Here is a 20339-nt window from a genome sequence, read left to right on the forward strand (position 1 = left end):
CACTTTGTGCTATTTATGAGCTTTAGCCTCAAGAGGCCTTGAGTACTCCTTTCTTTGTGCTCGAAAACCAAAGGTTCTCCTGAGAATAAACTCAAGCTAGCCTTCTGGAGTGGCCATGTGGAGGAGAACCGTAAGTCCCCAGCTTATCCACAACTGACTGGACGTGTAATTGATGCCATCATGGACCATCAAGCTCCAGCTCATCCACCAGCTGACTATAAGTTACAGGAGTGAGTCCAGCCAAGACTGGCCAAAGAACCCCACCCCCTCTCCCATCCCACCACGTTGAACCCAGTCCAAAATGCCAACCCACAGAACTGGGAGCTAATTGAAGCCACTGTGTTTTAGGGTGGTGTGTTAAGCAGAAAAATTAACTGATATCTCATAGGGTTTCTAGGAGTATTGAATGAGACTCTTCACATGAAATGATGTCTCACATAATAAAAGACAATTATTAATGTATTATTAGCCCATTCCACATAATCCATGAGCCAGTCTAACTTGACCATTTATTGTTACCTAATGGATGGCATCACTGACTCAATGGACGAGAGTCTGAGTGAACTCCGGGAGTTGGTGATGGACAGGGAGGACTGGCGTGCTGCAATTCATGGGGTCGCAAACAGTCGGACACGGCTGAGCGACTGAACTGAACTGAACTGAAACTCATCCTATTTCTTGTCATTGTATTTTGCTTATGAATTTTAAGTGTGGGGGAATGTACAGGCATACTTCACAGATACTGTGGATTTGGTTCCAGATCACCACAACACAGCAAATATCACAATAAAGTGAGTCACGTGAGTTTTTCGGTTTCCCAGAGCATATAAAAATTATGCTTTCACTATACTGTAGTCTCTTAGGTATACAACATATTTATGTCTTAAAAACATAATATACATATCTAAATTTTAAAATAGTTTATTGCTAAAACAAAAAAAAGAAGCAGACTAACAGATACACAGAACAAACTAGTGATTACCAGTAGGGAGAGGGAAGGGGAAAGTTGTGGGGTGAGGAGGAAGGGTTATTATGGGATTATATGAAATCAAGTATGTGAAACGTCACAAAATTTTAAAGCACTCTAGAATTTAAAGAATTGTTCATTCAATTAAAACTCAATTAAAAAAATTAAAATACCTTATTGCTAAAAAATTCTAACCATCATTAAAGTCTTCAGCAAGTCATAGTATTGCTATCACCATAATGATGATAACAATGAAAAAGCTAAAAAAATATTGCAAGACACAACATTGTAAGCAATTATACTATAATAAGCGCCAAAGAATTGATGCTTTTGAACTGTGGTGTTGGAGAAGACTCTTGAGAGTCCCTTGGACTGCAAGGAGATCCAACCAGTCTATCCTAAAGGAAATCAGTCCTGAATATTCCAATACTTTGGCCACCTGATGTGAAAAACTGACTTATTTGAAAAGACCCTGATACTGGGAAAGACTGAAGGCGGGAGGAGAAGGGGATGACAGGATGAGATGGTTGGATGGCTTCACCGACTCAATGGACATCAGTTTGAGTAGGCTTTGGGAGTTGGTGATGGACAGGGAAGCCTGGTGTGCAGCAGTTCATGGGGTCACAAAAAGTTGGACATGACTGAGTGATTGAACTGAACTGAAAAATTAATTTTAAAATATTATAAGAATTACAAAAATGTGACACAGAGACATGAACTGAAGAAATGCTGTTGGAAAGAATGGTGCCAACAGACTTGTTTAACTCAGAGTTGCCACAAATCTTAAATCTGTAAAGAACACATTTATCTGCAGAGTGCAATAAAGTGAAACATGCCTGTATTCTCTGTCTAACGTATTTCATTCTGATCATGATTCAGGCCTCATCTCAAATGCCTCCTTCTTCATGAATACTTTCTTTAATATGTAACTAGATAAGAGAAGTAGAAAGAATGGGACTTTGAAGCCAAACAGATCAAGATTTAAATTCTACACTCCTACTTAATCTGGGATGAGATCTTGATTACTTTTTTTTAAACTTTTTTGAAACCTATCTTCCACCCTTATAAAAAGAGTTGTTATGAGGGTTAAATGATGATATAAAACATTCAGCATTTTCAGTCTAACCTGTAATGTCCATCCCATAAATGTTAGCTCCTTTCTCCCCTTCCTTCTCCAAACCCCTACGGCTCTGTCTACCACGCCTCCTAGTACATAGCATGTTCTGCATTTGGTTATAATTTTGAGTACTTATTTTATACTCTACTTAGGTTAAAAGAATTTTATTTATCTTGGAGCACCGTAGATGGTAATTTGCACATGGTAAACACTCAATAAATATTTATTGCATTGAAAATTTGTAACTGCCAAATTGTACAAAAAATATGAGTGGAGGAAGAGCTCATTTTCACTGGGTGGTCAGGGTTGAATTTGTAGAGGACTTGGTTTCAAATAAGTTTTTAAAAACATAAAGCACTTAGAGAGATGGGAAAGGGAATTCCAGGAAGCCATGAGTAAAAATATAGAGTCAGAACCTGCATGACTATGAAGGAGATAGTGGCTGCAGCAGAGGACTGATAGCAAGATAGAAATATTTTTCATTCCATTATAAAGACTGGAGTAAAGAACTCAAGAGTCTACCCATGCGATATTGATCCAGTTACTGAGTCCAAGCTCACTAGCTCTGCTCGCCACACAACAGGTGAATGAATCCGAGAGAAGAGGTGTTGAGGCAAGGAATACAGGTTTATTTGGAAAGCTGGCTGGCCAGTAAGATAATCATCTTGTTGGGGTCTGGATGCTGTGCTTAGTCACTCAGTCGTGTCTGACTCTTCAAGACCCAAGGAATGTAGCCTGCCAGGCTCCTCTGTTCATGGGCATTCTCCAGGCAAGAATACTGGAGTGGGTAGCCTATCCCTTCTCCAGGGGCTCTTCCCAACCCAGGAATCAAACCAGGTTTCTCCTGCATTGCAGGCAGATTCTTTACCAGCTGAGCTACCAGGGAAGCCCTGGGGTCTGGATGCCAGGTTCTTTATAGATCCAGAAAGTGTTCGTTGCTCAGTTGTGTCCAACTCTTTGAGACCCCATGAACTGTAGCCCTCCAGGGGATTTTCCAGGCAAGAATACTGGAGTGGGTTGCCATTTCCTTCTCCTGGGTATCTTCCTGACCCAGGGATTGAACTCGGGTCTCCTGCATTGCAGGCAGATTTTTAACCATCTGAGCCACCAGGGAAACCCTAGAATCAGAGAGAGAAGCAATGAGAAGCTAAAGTCAAAAGATAGAATAGAGAGCGAGAGGCAGTAAGGAAGTAAAGTAAAAAGAATCTTCAGTCTTGAAAAACATCTCTGGGAAGGGCCAACCTTTGGAAGGGATGTGTTAATCTCTTCTTTTCTTGCAGCCATTCACAGGTGGGCAGGGTCAGATTATCTCTCTATGAGCTGAAAAGTTCAGTTCAGTTAAGTTGAACAAAGGCACTGTAATCTAACAGTCAGGCAGAAGGGCAAGGTCCTTTGAGGCAGGCCATTATGAATGACTATAATACCAGCAACAAAAAGTAAGTCAAAGAAACAGTTCCAACATGGAGTCAGAACTGGTTGTTCTCTACAACAGTCCTAGGATGACTGGGAAGGTGGGATGGGGAGTCCTAAAGGCAGCAGATTGTTAACAGTTCAAACAGGGGAATGCCATCCGCCTGCTATCACTGTCTTTCAAGGTTTATTTTCTTCCTAATTATTTTTCTTTTTAGCTTTCTCAAACTGAAAATCAAATACATCTGATGGAAGTGGGTCTCTAAGTCAGCCTTTTCACATTTCTAAAGGAACAGTAGCTATCCCTATTTAAGTTAAACTCATACCCCACTGGGTCCGTCCTGGCCTGAAGTAAGAATAAGTAATGCACACTGAAGCCAATAGATATGTAAATTCCTTCTGGGAGCCTGGTTTAGGGTAAGTGAAGCCAGGAAAGAAGCTGGGAAGGGAGGAGGGATTAGAGAACACCACCTGTGTGAGGCAGGTTATAGGAGGAAGACAATTAAGTCCACAATGATACTGTCAGGGGTAGAGGAGCTGGACGGAAGGGAGTGAGGAGCCTGGAGCAGCCTAAACGTGTGCCAGCTGCTCGTGTATGATTGCAGGTGCATGTACACAAGCAAGGTAGCAGATATCTACAACTCAAAGAAAGGCCAGGCCCTAAACCATGTGCAAAAATGTTGAGAACAGGGTCTGCTCCATCAGATCCAGGACAGAAAATTTAGATCCATTGGCTATTTTTGTGAACATTTTCTTTCTCCCGAAAATTAGAGTTTGCTACCTCAATCGAGTTCTCCATTTGACCTGATTTGAGCATTGTGATAACCTTAGAGCTAGGGTAAATCAGAAGGTTGAGCTGATTCAATCAATTGGTTGATCTGTGGGTGAATGCAAAACTACCACTCAGAGGATTGTATATTATTTCTGTTGTTATAAGTCGGTTTTGCCATTGAAAACACATTTTTTTTTCAGATTTCTGAAAAGCTTGGTGTGTACCACGGTTCTCTCAGTAGCAGACTGTGCAGAAAACACTCCTTTGATGCTGTCTCTCTAGTCCCAAGGCACTCCTAGGAAATACAGAAATCTATTTTTAATACCACATTTGTTGACAACTGTGCGTATCCATCAGAAATAAATGAATCCAGGAGGAAACTTGTGAAGGAAGGAGGCTAAGAGCACAGGGAAACAATACAGGCAGAGATTATGCTTATGAGAACATTTGCTTCCTTCTTGGCTGGATGTGACTGGAATATTTCTTTAGTGGATGCTAGAATAATGACAGTTTCTTCGAGAACAGTGTTCGAGGGTATAAGGACGAGGAGAAAATAAATACAGCTAAAACATTCACTAAAAAACACCCTAAAATCTCATAAATAAAAATTAGTGGAAAAAAGAAAAAAAGGCTGGATTCTGAAAACCAGACTGGAATCACTGAAGTAGGTGGAGGAGAAGAGGCTCTTGGCAGAATACTAAGTAGTCCTGCCTCCCACAGTACATCATTAGCCACCTCTCCAGGGCCGGGGGAATGCATATCTAGATTTGTCTGCTGCTTTCTGCCCCTCAGCCAGAACTGTGGTTGTACAGAGCCTTGGCCAGCTGGCTTGCCCAAATCAGTTGTCCTGAGCTGATCACCCTGGCCAAAACTTCCTGGGTATTCAAGACCGAACTTCAGTGTCACTTCTCTGACTGTGCCAGCCAGAGTGATCTCTGCTGGTTAGAAACCCCTTTAGCATAGGATGCAGAGAGAAATCACTGGGAGTTACGTTATGGTCTGTTCACCACAGATGATGTTCACAGACATAATGATTAGCAATCAAATACAGCCACAGAGACTACAGATAGTATGATTCCCATTATGTGAAGTTCAAAAGCAGACAAAACTAAGTTATGTGATAGAAGTCAGAATTGCTACTACTGGGAAGGACTAGAAACTGGGAAAGAACACAAGGGCATTGGGAATGTTTTAGACATTGAATTGAATGGTGGCTGTCTGAGTGTTAGTATTTGTAAAAAGTCATTGAGGTTGTCCCATTTTGATTTTCACATAGTTAAGATTTTGACACTGTGTATGAAGGCTCCTCAAAAAATTAAAAAATAGAACTACCATATGATCCAGCAGTTCCACTTCTGGGAATGTATCCAAAGGAAACTCAGAAGACTATGTCAAAGAGACATCTGTACCCTCATGTTTAGAATGACATTATTTATAATTTCCAAGACGTGGAAACAACCTGACTGTTCAATGACAGATGGATAGAAAAAGTTGTGGTGTGTGTACACAGTGGAATATTATTCAGCCAGAATGAAGGAAGAAATCTGCCATTTGTGACAACATGGGTGGACCTTGAGGGCATTATGCTAAGTAAAATAAATCAGACTGAGAGAGACAAATACCATATGATCTCACTTGCATGTGGAATCTAAAACAAAACAGAACCACATAGAAAAAGAGGTCACATTTACATGTATCAGAAGGAAATTGAATGAAGGTGGTCAAAAGGTACAAACTTCTAGCTATAAAATAAGTAAGTCCTAGGGATGTAGTGTATAACATGATAATTATAGCTAATGCTGCTATATGGTTTATATGAAATTTATTTGGAGAGTAAATCCTAAGGGTTCTAATCTCAAGGAAAAAATATTTTTTCTTTTTCTTTAGTATCCAAATGAGCTGATGGATGGTGGATGTTAACTAATGCGTAATCATTTCACAATACATGTAAGGTCAAATCATTATGCTGAATATCTTAAATCTATATAATGATGAATGTCAATTATATCTCAATAAAACAAGGAGTAGGGAGATTAAGGCAATATGGATACGTTGCTGTTGTTTCTCAGTCATTGTGTCCAACTCTTTGTGACCCCATGGGCTGCAGAACCCCAGGTTCCTCTGTCTTCTACTATCTCCTGGAATTCACTCAAATTCGTGTCTATTGAGTTGGTGATGTTATCTAAACATCTCATCCTCTACCGCCCCCTTCTCTTTTTCCCTTCAGTTTTTTTCCAGCATCGGGATCTTTTCCAATGAGTCAGCTCTTCACGTCAGGTGGCCAACATATTACAGCTTCAGCTTTAGTGTCAGTACTTGCAATGAATATTCAAGGTTGATTTCCTTTAGATTGACTGATTGATCTCCTTGCTGTCCAAGGGACTTTCAAGAGTTTTCTCCAGCACCATAATTTGAAAGCATCAATTCTTTGATATTCAGCCTTCTTTATGGTCCATCTCTCACATCTGTACATAACTACTGGAAAAACCATGGCTTTGACTATGCAGACTTTAACTGGCAAGTGACATCTCTGATTTTTAATATGCTGTCCAGGTTTGTCATAGGTTTCCTTCCAAGGAGCAAGCATCTTTTAATTTCATGACTGCAGTCGCCATCTGCAGTGATTTTGGAACCCAAGAAATAAAATCTGTCATGGCTTCTGCTTTTCCCCTTGTATTTGCCATAAAGTGATGGGACTGGATGCCATGATCTTGGCGTTTTGAAAGTTGAGTTTTAAGCCAGCTTTTTCACTCTCTTTTTCACCCTTATCAAGAGGCTCTTTCATTCATCTTCATTCCAGTCTGCCATTAGACTGGTATTAACTGCATATCTGAGATTGTTGATATTTCTCCTGGCAATCTTGATTCCAGCTTGTGAATCATTCAGCCCAGCATTTCACATGAGGTACTCTGCATAGAAGTTAAATAAACAGGATGACAATATACAACCTTGACATACTCCTTTCCCAATTTTGAACCAGTCCATTGTTCCATGTCTTGTTCTAACTGTTGCTTCTTGACCCATATACAGGTTTCTCAGGAGACAGGTAAGGTGGTCTGACATTCCCATCTCTTTAAGAATTTTCCACAGTTTGTTGTAATTCCCACAGCCAAAGGCTTTAGCATAGTCAATGAAACAAAAGTAGATGTTTGTCTGGAATTCCCTTGTTTTCTCTATGATCCAATGAATGTTGGCAATTTGATCTCTTGTTCCTCTGCCTTTTCTAAATCCAGCTTGTCTATCTGGAACTTCTCGATTCATATACTACTAAAGCCTAGCTTGAAGAATTTTGAGCATAACCTTACAAGCATGTGAAATGAGCCCAATTGTGAGGTAGTTTAGGACTTCCCAGGTGGCACTAGTGGTAAAGAACCCAACTGCCAATGCAGGAGACATAAAAGACACAGGTTCAGAGCTTAGGTCGGGAGAATCCACTGAAGAAGGGCATGGCAACCCACTCCAGTATTCTTGCCTGGAGAATACCATGGACAGAGGGTCTATAGGGTCGCAAAGAGTTGGACATGACTGAAGCAATTTAGCACACAAGTACAGTAGTTTGTTTTGTTTTGTTTTTTTTTTTCCAAGGTCTCAGTGCCATTTTAGAATTTACATCAACTTTGGATTCAGCTAATACATGCCATCACATCATTGACCACAAGTACAGTAGTTTGAACCTTCTTTGGCATTGCTCTTCTTTGGGATTGGAATGAACACTGACCTTTTCCAGTTCTGTGACCACTGCTAAGTTTTCCAAATTTGCTGGCATATTGAGTGCAGCACTTTAACAGCAACTTAACTTCAAATTTTTTAGGATTTGAAATAGCTCAACTGGAATTCCATCACCTCCACTAGCTTTGTTTGCAGTAAAGCTTCCTACGGCCCACTTGACTTAACCCTCCAGGATGTCTGGCTCTAGATGAGTGACCATACCATAGTGATTATCTGGGTCATTAGACTTTTTCCCTATAGTTCTGTGTATTCTTATGACCTCTTCTTAATTCCTTATACTTTATGTATGCTACTCATCAAATTCTTAAGACATTTTTAAACAAATGTCTTATTAACAGTATAGCAACGTCTTTAAGAGCATTACTTTGGAGCCAGATAAATTTTGGTTCAAATAATTCTACCACTTACTAGTGAAGAGAACTTGTAGCCATTGTTTATATCTCTAAGTCTCGGTTTCTTTATGTGTGAGAAGAGAAAATAGTAATGCTCACAAGGTAATAGTAAGGATTAAATGACTTAGTTGAGAAAATTTTTTTTATTATTTGTATAATTTATATAATCTTTGTATAATATCTTATTGGGCAAAATGAAGTATACTAAAATGATATCTATTATTAGCAGGTTATTGCCTCTACTGTATTAATAAATTATTAATGAACTATTAATGAACTAATATTAAATTTGTTTTGTTTATAATTGTTAATGAAGTATTAATTATATTAATGAGTTTTCCTTTTGGTATATGGTGGTAAAAGAATTTGAGAGAGAATAATGTCTTAGATTTTATACATGGGTGGCAAGTGCATAGAATAAGTTTTCCCTGTGCAGTGTAGATGGTAAGCATTATCATTTGATCATAGCATTTTTTTCAAAATTCTTCCAAAAAGCACTCCAGGCAGCTAATACCAATCAAATGGGATTGGTAATGGAGATGAACCTCTTAGTCAATTCTGATGATAATCACCTAAAAGCCAGAACAAGGCAGTGTGCAATTGAATGCTTAATCAGTCTTGTCTGATGATGCTCTTATGATGTGTACTCTATAGGCCATGTGTGTGCTCTATACAGCCTTTGTTAAAGAAGAAAGTCAAAGAGACAGGATTTACTGGTTATTAAAAAGCAGTAGATTTTCATTAAAAGTAAGCTGTCAGGTAGATAGTAACACCAGAATCATGGGCAACTAGAGTCTTGGATATAAGACAGAGATGCTATTGTTGAGGAAAGCTGGAGCTACTTAGCATGAAAAAGGAGCAAGTAGAAGTAGAACCTGAAAGTCAATGGACAAAACCAGACTACAGGCCTAGAGCAGGCTGAAGTGAAGACAAGCCTATAGTGGAGGTCTATTTAAGGTTAGAGTCAAACATGTAGTTAAGTTACAATGAGGGCATATAAAAGAAGTAGCCGTAGGTAGTCATTGACAGATGGGGACCAGAAAAATATGCATTTGGGAGGGCTGGCTAAGGCGGACATACTAAGTTTGTGATGCCTCTTGAACACACAAGCAGAAATGCCAAGTAGACTTGGATATTCAAGACTAAACAGAGCTGGAGAAATGAATTTAGGACTCATCAACACAGTATCAAAAGGCGTAGAGCTAAGATCCCATAGAATGTAAAAACAAGGAGAAGTCAAGGACTCAAATGTGGGGCCCTTCAACATTTCTTTTCATAGGAAGAGAATAAGAGAAGACACTAAATTTTACAAATGTAGACAGCAGATGACACAAAACAAGGTGAAGAAAATGCTTTCAGAAACCATTTTGAGTGGTGTTGAGAGGTCAGAAAGATAAGCACTCGATGTTCACCACCGGATTTTGCAAGATGAGGGTCACTGACAACCTTGACAAAAGCCATTATCAGTGGAGTAGTAACTACAAAGGCTTGATTAGAATGGGTTATAGAGAGATTCAGAGTTATTAAAATTAGGAGAGATGAAATGGTAGAAGAGTTCTATGAACTATAAAGTGGCATACATACAAGACTTTTGTTACAATTAACCACTGTGGTAAAAAGTACTTAACCTTAATTTTTAAGTCTTGCTGGTATAGATAACTGAATGGGTGGTAGATAAAGATAGACAGGTGATGACAGGCAGATAGAGGCAATTCTTAAGAACACACTAAGGCTGCATAAACAGTTTGTTTCTCTCCCTCTGGTCCAAGTTTCTGTGCCTTATTAGGAAGTAGCTGAGTGGTTGAGAAGTGCAGTAAGCACAAGTAAAGCAGATCTTTGGAATGGAATTGATGCATCAGTAAATGCAGAATTTGTACACTTGTAAGTTAAAGTATTAACTTAAGCAATAATCACTATCTTCCGACATTTAATTTTGGTTAATTAGAAAGCCAAGAAATCTTCCATCAGCTGTGGATAGTCAATTTGATAATCCATATAGCAATTACTTGGGCAAATTGAATAATAGACTCCTACTTATTCATTCAAATTATTTACTAAAATATTGCTTCAGGTCTACTACTCAGTTCAGCTCAGTTCAGTCGTTCAGTCGTGTCCGACTCTTTGCGACCCCATGAATCGCAGCACGCCAGGCCTCCCTGTCCATCACCATCTCCCGGAGTTCACTCAGACTCACATCCGTCAAGTCCGTGATGCCATCCAGCCATCTCATCCTGGGTCATCCCCTTCTCCTCCTGCCCCCAATCCCTCCCACCATCAGAGTCTTTTCCAATGAGTCAACTCTTCGCATGAGGTAGCCAAAGTACTGGAGTTTCAGCTTTAGCATCATTCCTTCCAAAGAAATCCCAGGGCTGATCTCCTTCAGAATGGACTGGGTGGATCTCCTTGTAGTCCAAGGGACTCTCAAGAGTCTTCTCCAACACCACAGTTTAAAAGCATCAATTCTTTGGCGCTCAGCCTTCTTCACAGCCCAACTCTCACATGCATACATGACCACAGGAAAAACCATAGCCTTGACTAGACAGACCTTAGTCGGCAAAGTAAGGTCTCTGCTTTTGAATATACTATCTAGGTTGGTCATAACTTTTCTTCCAAGGAGTGAGCGTCTTTTAATTTCATGGCTGCAGTCACCATCTGCAGTGATTTTGGAGCCCCCAAAAATAAAGTCTGACACTGTTTCTACTGTTTCCCCTTCTATTTCCCATGAACTTCGTTTTCTGAATGTTGATCTCTAAGCCAAGTTTTTCGCTCTCCTCTTTCACTTTCATCAAGAGGCTTTTTAGCTCCCCTTCACTTTCTGCCATAAGGGTGGTGTCATCTGCATATCTGAGGTTATTGATATTTCTCCCAGCAATCTTGCTTCCAGCTTGTACTATTACTAAAAATATCATTTCCTCTGAGCCAGTTGCTATTAGTAAATATAGACCAGTCAAATATTTCATAGTATAAAATTCAGAATATGTGAGAAACTATATTTTTTCCAATGAATTTAAAGTTCCTAAATAGGCTCCAGTCCATTGGGTAAAAGGAAAAATATGCCTAAGTGCATCTATCAACAATATCTTTTTTAGTTCAATCTGTTTCTTTAGTTTAAACTTGCTCTCTTTAGGGTAATGATTCTCTCCTTTTCCCTTTCTCTCAAGGTTATGTTACAGGGAAGAACTGACTCCATGTTGGATATGTTTGTTTTACTTTAACCTTTGCTTCCCATTGCTTTTTTTTTTTTCACTAAAACATACTGTTTATACATAATGCCCTGCCTCTAGGAACCCTGCCCCTCTGCCTGAATATTATACCAAAGCACCTTTGTTCAGGCCTCTGTCCACCTGTGGATGGCTATAGAAAGAAATTAATACATCCCTTCCCCAAGGCTACCCATTTCAGGAGATATTTGTAAGATTAATGGCCCTTTTATTTCCTCACCCACCCTCTTCTGTGTTCAATAAAAGAACCTGGCATCCAGACCCCGATAAGATGACTATTTTGAAACATTAGTCTGCCATCTTCTCCATATGTTGGTTTTCTGAATAAAGTTGTATTTCTTGCCTCAACATCTCATCTCTAATTCACTGACTTGTCATGGGGCAAGCAGAGTAGGCTTGGACTGGTAACAGTTAGTCTTAGAGGATTACTTGCCTGTTCTCCTGGTGATAAAAGGGCCCTTGGACCCATCCTGTCTTCTGGGTCCTTGTCAACCTCTGATGCAGTGCAGCTGCTCTGCTCTCATTTCTAGCATCTGGCTAGCACCCACTGCTATACTTTTCAGCCAAAGAAACCTATGATCTATTTAGTGATGGCTTTATTGCTTGTAGCCTCATGTGTTCATGTCTGTCTGGTCCTGGTGGCTTTTTTTTGAGGGGGCACATAAACTGGCATGTGGGATCCTAGTTTCCTGAGCAGGGAATCACACCTGCACCTCCTGCAGTAGAAGTATGGATTCTAAATCAATGGACTGTTGGGGAAGTCCTCTGGTGGCATCTTGCTGCCAACCCTATCAGGTGGCCCATTTTCAGTGCCCTCTTTGGACTTTCCTCCCCATCTTGCAGGCATTAGGAATTTTATGCAAGTAGAAATTTGGGCCCTTTGATTCCTAGTGGCAGGTTTGTACCACAGCCAATAGGGAACTGATGGGCATGGTTCATGCTCCTACTGTCTTCCACAGCCTTCTCTAGGTAGACAGCAAACCTAGGAATCCTCATCTTGCCAACATGGACTCCTTGAGAAACAAGGGGAGATCTGTCTCTTACTGTGCTATGCCTCTCTGCCATCTCTGAATCACAGTGTAGTGGCCCTGTGATTACTGTATGGCTACCTGGATCAAACATACCTGCTTGTTTTCAAGTTTCTCCTCCACCATCACCCACTGGAGTTTCAGGCCAGAGAAGACAGCCTGGCACATGTCTTCCCTCCCTGCCTTAATCTTCTCTCCTTTCCTCTGAGGCCCTACTTCTTCGTGTTAAAAAGAATGGAGAAACGGACATAGAGAATAGACTTATGGACATGGAGGGGATGAAAGGGTGAGATGTATGGAAAGAGTGACATGAAAACTTACATTCAGTTCAGTTCAGTTCAATTCAGTCACTCAGTCATGTCCGACTCTTTGCGACCCCATGAATCGCAGCACGCCAGGCCTCCCTGTCCATCACCATCTCCCGGAGTTCAGACTCACATCCATCGAGTCCGTGATGCCATCCAGCCATCTCATCCTCGGTCGTCCCCTTCTCCTCCTGCCCCCAATCCCTCCCACCATCAGAGTCTTTTCCAATGAGTCAACTCTTCGCATGAGGTGGCCAAAGTACTGGAGCTTCAGCTTTAGCATCATTCCTTCCAAAGAAATCCCAGGGCTGATCTCCTTCAGAATGGACTGGTTGGATCTCCTTGCAGTCCAAGGAACTCTCAAGAGTCTTCTCCAACACCACAGTTCCAAAGCATCAATTCTTCGGCGCTCAGCCTTCTTCACAGTCCAACTCTCACATGTATACATGACCACAGGAAAAACCATAGCCTTGACTAGACAGACCTTAGTCAGCAAAGTAATGTCTCTGCTTTTGAATATACTATCTAGGTTGGTCATAACTTTTCTTCCAAGGAGTAAGCGTCTTTTAATTTCATGGCTGCAGTCACCATCTGCAGTGATTCTGGAGCCCAAAAAAATAAAGTCTGACACTGTTTCCACTATTTCCCCTTCTATTTCCCATGAAGTGATGGGACTGGATGCCATGATCTTCGTTTTCTGAATGTTGATCTTTAAGCCAACTTTTTCGCTCTCCTCTTTCACTTTCATCAAGAGGCTTTTTAGCTCCTCTTCACTTTCTGCCATAAGGGTGGTGTCATCTGCATATATGAGGTTATTGATATTTCTCCCGGCAATCTTGATTCCAGCTTGTGTTTCTTCCAGTCCAGTGTTTCTCATGATGTACTCTGCATAGAAGTTAAATAAGCAGGGTGACAACATACAGCCTTGATGTACTCCTTTTCCTATTTGGAACCAGTCTGTTGTTCCATGTCCAGTTCTAACTGTTGCTTCCTGACCTGCATACAGATTTCTCAAGAGGCAGGTCAGGTGGTCTGGTATTCCCATCTCTTTCAGAATTTTCCACAGTTTATTGTGATCCACACAGTCAAAGGCTTTGGCATAGTCAATAAAGCAGAAATAGATGTTTTTCTGGAACTCTCTTGCTTTTTCCATGATCCAGCGGATGTTGGCAATTTGATCTCTGGTTCCTCTGCCTTTTCTAAAACCAGCTTGAACATCAGGGAGTTCACAGTTTACGTATTGCTGAAGCCTGGCTTGGAGAATTTTGAGCATTACTTTACTAGCATGTGAGATGAGATGTAAAACTGGTAGCCAACATAAATTTGCTATATGGCTCAGGAAACTCAAACAGGGGCTCTCTATCAACCTAGAGGGGTGTGTTGGGGAGGGAAAGGGGAGGAAAGTTCAAAAGAGAGGGAATATATGTATACCTATGACTGATTTATGCTAAGGTTTAATAGAAAACAACAAAATTCTGTAAAGCAATTATCCTTCAACAAAAAAATTAAAAAAAAAAGATTTCCATCATTTTCTCCTCCTCCCCAAGGTGATTTATACGTTCCCTTTCCTGAGGCCACAATGGCCAAAAAAAACTGGAAAATGAAATAGGGAAACCCATTGGGAGATTTTTTTTTAGAAAAGTATAGTTGTTCCAAAGAACCTACCATGTGAAAGATTACTTGTCCTCAGGGACTCTACATGCTAACCGGAGAAGTAAGACAATATGTAAAACATGAAGCAATACAAAAGCTACCCCTTTCTGCTGATGTTATAATCCATCCAGAGGTGGGTTCATCTGGTAGATCTGAGGTGGAAGGCAACTTAGGAAGCCCCCCTCCCCAAATACTGATATAATGGGTGACCTGGAGAACTTTGGGTGGGGATTTAGTAGGTGAGCAGAGGTTCTTAGAGATTTGGGGACAGCAATTATTAATTCCTTTTTTTCTCCCAGAGTCATACTGCCCTGATCAAGAGGAATTTTGGACAGATTGCCATTTTGCAAACTGATAAATGTGAACTACTTTCAGCCTAGTGGAAAATATCCTTTATTATTCACATCTTACTTTCAGCTGAAACATAACAAAGCAGGGCACATTCTTTAATAGTTTTCCAGAAAGGAACTTGAGCCTGCAAGATCCTTTTAGGCTTTCCCCTATGAGGGAATGTCCTTGTATAAAGCTATGTGTCTATGGATTATGTTTCAATCATTTTTCCCTGGGTATTTGTTAGTGTGGTGAATACAGTCACAGATACACTCCTGGCATTTAGATTTTTTTACTTTAATAACACATTAACTCTTCTGTACATTTTATTCTTTTTTTCAGTAAGTTATATCAATATAATGTCAAAAAGGAAAATAAAAAACTAAAGAAGATATATATCATATACATATAATATTACATGATATACATATATTAATATTTATGTATATATATACATATCTGTGGAGAAGGAAATGGCAACCCGCTCCGGTGTTCTTGCCTGGAGAATCCCAGGGATGGAGGAGCCTGGTGGGCTGCCATCTATGGGGTCGCACAGAGTCGGACATGACTGAAGTGACGCAGCAGCAGCAGCATACATATTTGTGTATTTGTTGTTGTTGTTTGATCGCTAAGCTGTGTCCAACTCTTTTGTGACCCCATGGACTGTACAGCCAGCCAGGCTCCTCTGTCCATGGTATTTCTTAGGCAAGAATACTGGAGTGGGTTACCATTTCCTTCACCAGGGGATCTTTCCAATCCAGGCATCAAACACATGCCTCCTGCATTGGCAGGCAGATATTTTTTACCACTGAACCACAGGAAAGCCCATATTTGTGTATATTTATATACAAATGCATAGTATATATGATGTCTATATAAAATATAGGTATGTAGTTAAAGTTGTCTGTATGTATATGTGTCCTATGCTGTGCTGTGCTTAGTCACTCAATTGTGTCCAACTTTTTGCGACCCTGTGGATTGTAGCCCACCAGGCTCCTCTGTCCATGGGGATTCTTAAGGGAAGAATACCGAAGTGGGTTGCCATGCCCTTCTCCAGGGGTTCTTCCCAACCCGGGGATCAAACCCAGGTCTTCCACATTGCAGGCAGATCCTTTATTATTTGAGCCCTCAGGGAAGCCCATGTATGTGTAAAGTACATAAACAATAAATAAATATATACATATATTATGTATGCATGCATGCTAAGTCACTTCAGTTATATCTGACTGTTTGCAACCCCATGGACTATAGTTCTCCAGGCTCCTCTGTCCATGGGATTCTTCAGACAAGAATACTGGAGTGGGTTGCCATGCCCTTCCCAGAGATATTCCTGACCCAGGGATCAAACCTGTGTCTCCATCACAGGTGGATTCTTTACAGTTGAGCCACTGGAAATACACATATACATACATGCGTATCTACATAGTCTTGGCTAAATATAAATGTACTGAGGTTCATTCTGGTGTGTAAGCTCCATACCCACATTTGATGCAAATGAAATGGTTTGTCTTTGATTCTTTGCATATGTTGGTTCCTTCCATTTGTTTCCTCCAATCCCTTCACATCCCAAGGTCCTATCTATTCTTCAAGAACCAGTGCAAGATCCACACCTCCACTGTGATGCAATTGTGCTGGCTTTCACCAAAGAATGTCTTCTCTGTGTGCTTTCATTATTTTATATTCCAGTCTCTCCTTCTGGACAATGAGCTCTTTTAGTGCAGGAGCTGAGTCACATTCGTGTTTGCTCAGCCCCAGACCCTAGCCCTTGGGCACATACTAAGCACTCAATAAACATTTTATGAATGAAGAAATGCAGCCCTGGAAGAATAATTAAGACTTTGATGTAAAGAGACAGAAAGCACCCCCTCATCTAGGGTGGGAAGGGACTGGAAACTTTTTTAAAGGCAGAAGTTAAAGGACATTAGCCTGCTTTGGGGAGGTACTTGGAGGATGGAGACCACCTACTTGGGTAACATGGAGCCATGTCATACCAATAGCGTTTGTGTCTAGACCTTTGCACAGTAACATGGTTTAAACAAAAAAAAATTATTTTTTGGAAAAAAAAAAATCCTAAAAGATAAGGTCATGCTCTCTGAAAGTTAGGCTGCTGGTAGTCGCTTTGGAGTTGGATACCCCTCCACTCACCATGTGACCAGGGCAGGTCATAATGTTTCTGGGTCTCAGTTTCATCAATTGTAAGGGAAGGGAGGACAGCAGAGAATAGTGCCTATCATACAGGATGAGGAGGAAATGAGAAACTTTACATAAAGTGCTTCCTATGATATTTTAGTGCAAGTCAGGGGCTCTTTTTCTTTTAAGAGATTGATTTACTTTTGTTTTTGACTGTGCTGGGTCTTGGCTGTTGTGCATGGGCTTTCTCTAGTTGGGGTGTGCAGGTTTCTCACCGCAGAGGCTTCTCTCGTTACAGAGCACTGGCTCCAGGCATGAGGCACACGGGCCCAGCAGTTGTGGCTCATGGGCTCTAGAGCCCAGGCTCAGTAGTTGTGGCACACAGGATTAGTTGGTCATGTGGGGTCTCCCTGGACCAGGGATTGGACCAGCATTTGCCGTATTGCAGGGCAGATTCTTAACCACTGGACCACTAGGGAAGCAGATCAAATATTTTAAGTATTTAGCATGGAGGAAATTTAATGTGGGGACTTAATTAAATGGAGAATCAAGGAACTGAGAGCTAGAAGGGAAGGTGAGGAGACCCAGAGGTCAGCCACAGCAGGAAGCTTCAAGCACCCCTATGCAGCAGAGATCAAGGGAGAGGCTAACGTTATGAGACCAAGAGCTAAAATCGCCCAACAGAAGACGAAACCGTGTGCATTGGGTTTGTTTAGGCCATGAGGGACAGAAAATTCAAAATAACAGTGGCTTAAATTAGATAAGAACTTGTGTCTCTCTTGTGTAAAAGCCCATAGAGCTATTATGGTGTTTTATAACAACAGAGACCCGGATGGCTTCCATCTTGAATCTCCTTTGTGGGTGGCCTTGATCTCATGGTCCAAAGTGGAGGCATTTGTTTCAGAATCAAGACAGTAGTGTTGACAAAGAAAAAAAGAGAAAGAAGTACATATAATGTTTCTGGTAGAGCAATGCTTTTTGAATTGTGAGTCATGACCCACTAGTGTGTCATAAAATCAATATAATGGATAACTTTTAAAAATGAAATAGAATCGAACAGATAAAATCTAAGTGTTTACCACACAGTAAAGGTGAGTATTTCTACATAAAACTTCTGTTTTGGAAATATATGTGTGACTGTAATATACATGACATAATATAAAATGCATTTCTTATGTAGGATGCTTCACAAAAGTTCAAAGCAATTATTATAAAGCTCCACCTCTGTGTCATCCAATTGGCCAGAATGACATCTTCACCTGGTTATAGAGAACTTTAAGAAGGGCTGGAAAATGTACTCATTTTCATAGGCAGCCATTTGTCTGGCTAAATTAGGAATTTTATTATAAAATAAAGGGAGCAACAAGGGCAACAAGAGTCCCTTCTATATATAGAATCATGGTTAGTATTTTTTTTACCATTGAACTGTTATCTTTGATTGAAAAAGACATCTCATTCAGAGGGTGATTCTTGGTAGTCTAACAGTAATGACAAGATTGGTGCCAGAATCCACACAGTCTGGGTGTGAATCTTGCTTTCTCATTTAATTTATTCATCTATAAACTGAGAAAAACAACAGTGTCTCTCTCATCAAGTTTTTGGAAGATTGAATGAGGACGAGAGCCCATTGTTTAGCAGAGCACACAGTACCTACAAAGAGCTTAGGGATATTGGGTGTGAACATCATCACTGGAGCCCAGAGGCAGAGTATGCGGCCAGGCAGCTGTGTGATGGAACCCACCCACTGTCCATTTTTGAGGCTGAAGCAGTTGCTAAATTCATAGGAAATGACCTTCAATTCATAGCAACAGATGAATTTGGGCCAGGAATGGGGCATCAACCAGTAGTGAGGTACACTGGAGAACATCAGAACTATATGGAACTATCTTGAGACTTGACCTTGGACTCTTCACTGACCAGCAGCAGATTGTTACCTCTAAAACAGGACTCCAGTTTTCGTACGTGGAATCTTTCAGGAAGGGCTTCAGGACCTGGTTAGGGAAGCCCTTCATTAAGATCTTGTTTTTCTGCAGCTATCCACCTTTGTCCTCCTTACTCCAAGCCACATTCTGGCAGACAGCTATCATTTGGTTGTCTCAGGAGAAAATTGAGGGGTGAACCAAAAAAAAAAAAAAAAGGGTTTAAGTAGAATTGGAGTAATAACCACAGTGCCTGGCCCCTAGTAGGCCTGGATTATTTATTGGATGCATGAATGAGTGAATGACCAAAATAGATGAGATGTAAGCTAACTAGCTTGTTGACTATGACATAAACTTAATTCTTTTTTCTTCTGTTTTTGATATAGCATGGAAAAGACAAGGTCATATAAACAAGAAATGACACATAGGTTGAATGCATTTTCAGAAGCAAAATAATTGGCATACTCTTCTGTTAAAAATACTTAACATTTTCTTTCACCTTCCACATATTATGGTTACAATTTAACACTAATTAAACACCCACCATGTGCTAAGTGGTAAACAGAACACGTGAGCAATAGTGTTCCTGCTCTCATAGGGACGGGCAGAGAAACTTGGCAGAAAACTTAGTGGAAAGGATGAAGGGGAATTTGATGTTTAATATTGAGCTTATTGGCATAGTACTTTCAGAGAAAGTTGGAAACCTCTTTATGCATTGTGGGGGAAAGATAAGTCTTCATCTACTGGCAGAAGGGGAAAGCAGATTATTTTCCCAGGTTCCTACTCCAGCTCTGAAGAATGTCACACGTCCAAACCAAAGGCCTCTCTAGATGGACTAATGTCCCACCCGGCAAGCTAATGCCTTTACATTGCTGCCTGGTCCTTGTAAGCATCTGAATGTGTTACTTCTACAAATACCAAATAGTCTCCCAGTCAGTAAGAAAGCTAAATAGGAAGTGGTAGATTCAAGTGTTCATTAACTGAATGCCCCGACCAGTAATGCTGAAGAAGCTGAAGTTGAACGGTTCTATGAAGACCTGCAAGACCTTCTAGAACTAACACCTAAAAAAGATGCCCTTTTCATTATAGGGGACTGGAATGCAAAAGTAGGAAAACAAGAAACACCTGGAGCAATAGGCAAATTTGGCCTTGGAGTACGGAATGAAGCAGGGCAAAGGCTAATAACGTTTTGCCAAGAGAATGCACTGGTCATAGCAAACACCCTCTTCCAACAACACAAGAGAAGACTCTACACATGGACATCACCAGATGGTCAACACCAAAATCAGATTGATTATATTCTTCACAGCCAAAGATGGAGAAGCTCTATACAGTCAGCAAAAGCAAGACTGGAAGCTGACTGTGA

At 40.6% G+C, this 20339-nt stretch overlaps 1 non-coding gene across 1 annotated transcript; it reads right to left on the reverse strand.

The window, feature by feature from the left end:
- Positions 1 to 7848: 7848 nt before the first annotated feature.
- LOC138431625 (small nucleolar RNA SNORD45) lies at positions 7849 to 7920 on the reverse strand. The gene has a single exon (XR_011253777.1). It is a non-coding gene; the product is annotated as a small nucleolar RNA SNORD45 (small nucleolar RNA).
- Between the last annotated feature and the right edge of the window lie 12419 nt (positions 7921 to 20339).

This window comes from Ovis canadensis, chromosome 1 (assembly GCF_042477335.2).
Source record: "Ovis canadensis isolate MfBH-ARS-UI-01 breed Bighorn chromosome 1, ARS-UI_OviCan_v2, whole genome shotgun sequence".
NCBI classification, from domain to species: domain Eukaryota; kingdom Metazoa; phylum Chordata; class Mammalia; order Artiodactyla; family Bovidae; genus Ovis; species Ovis canadensis.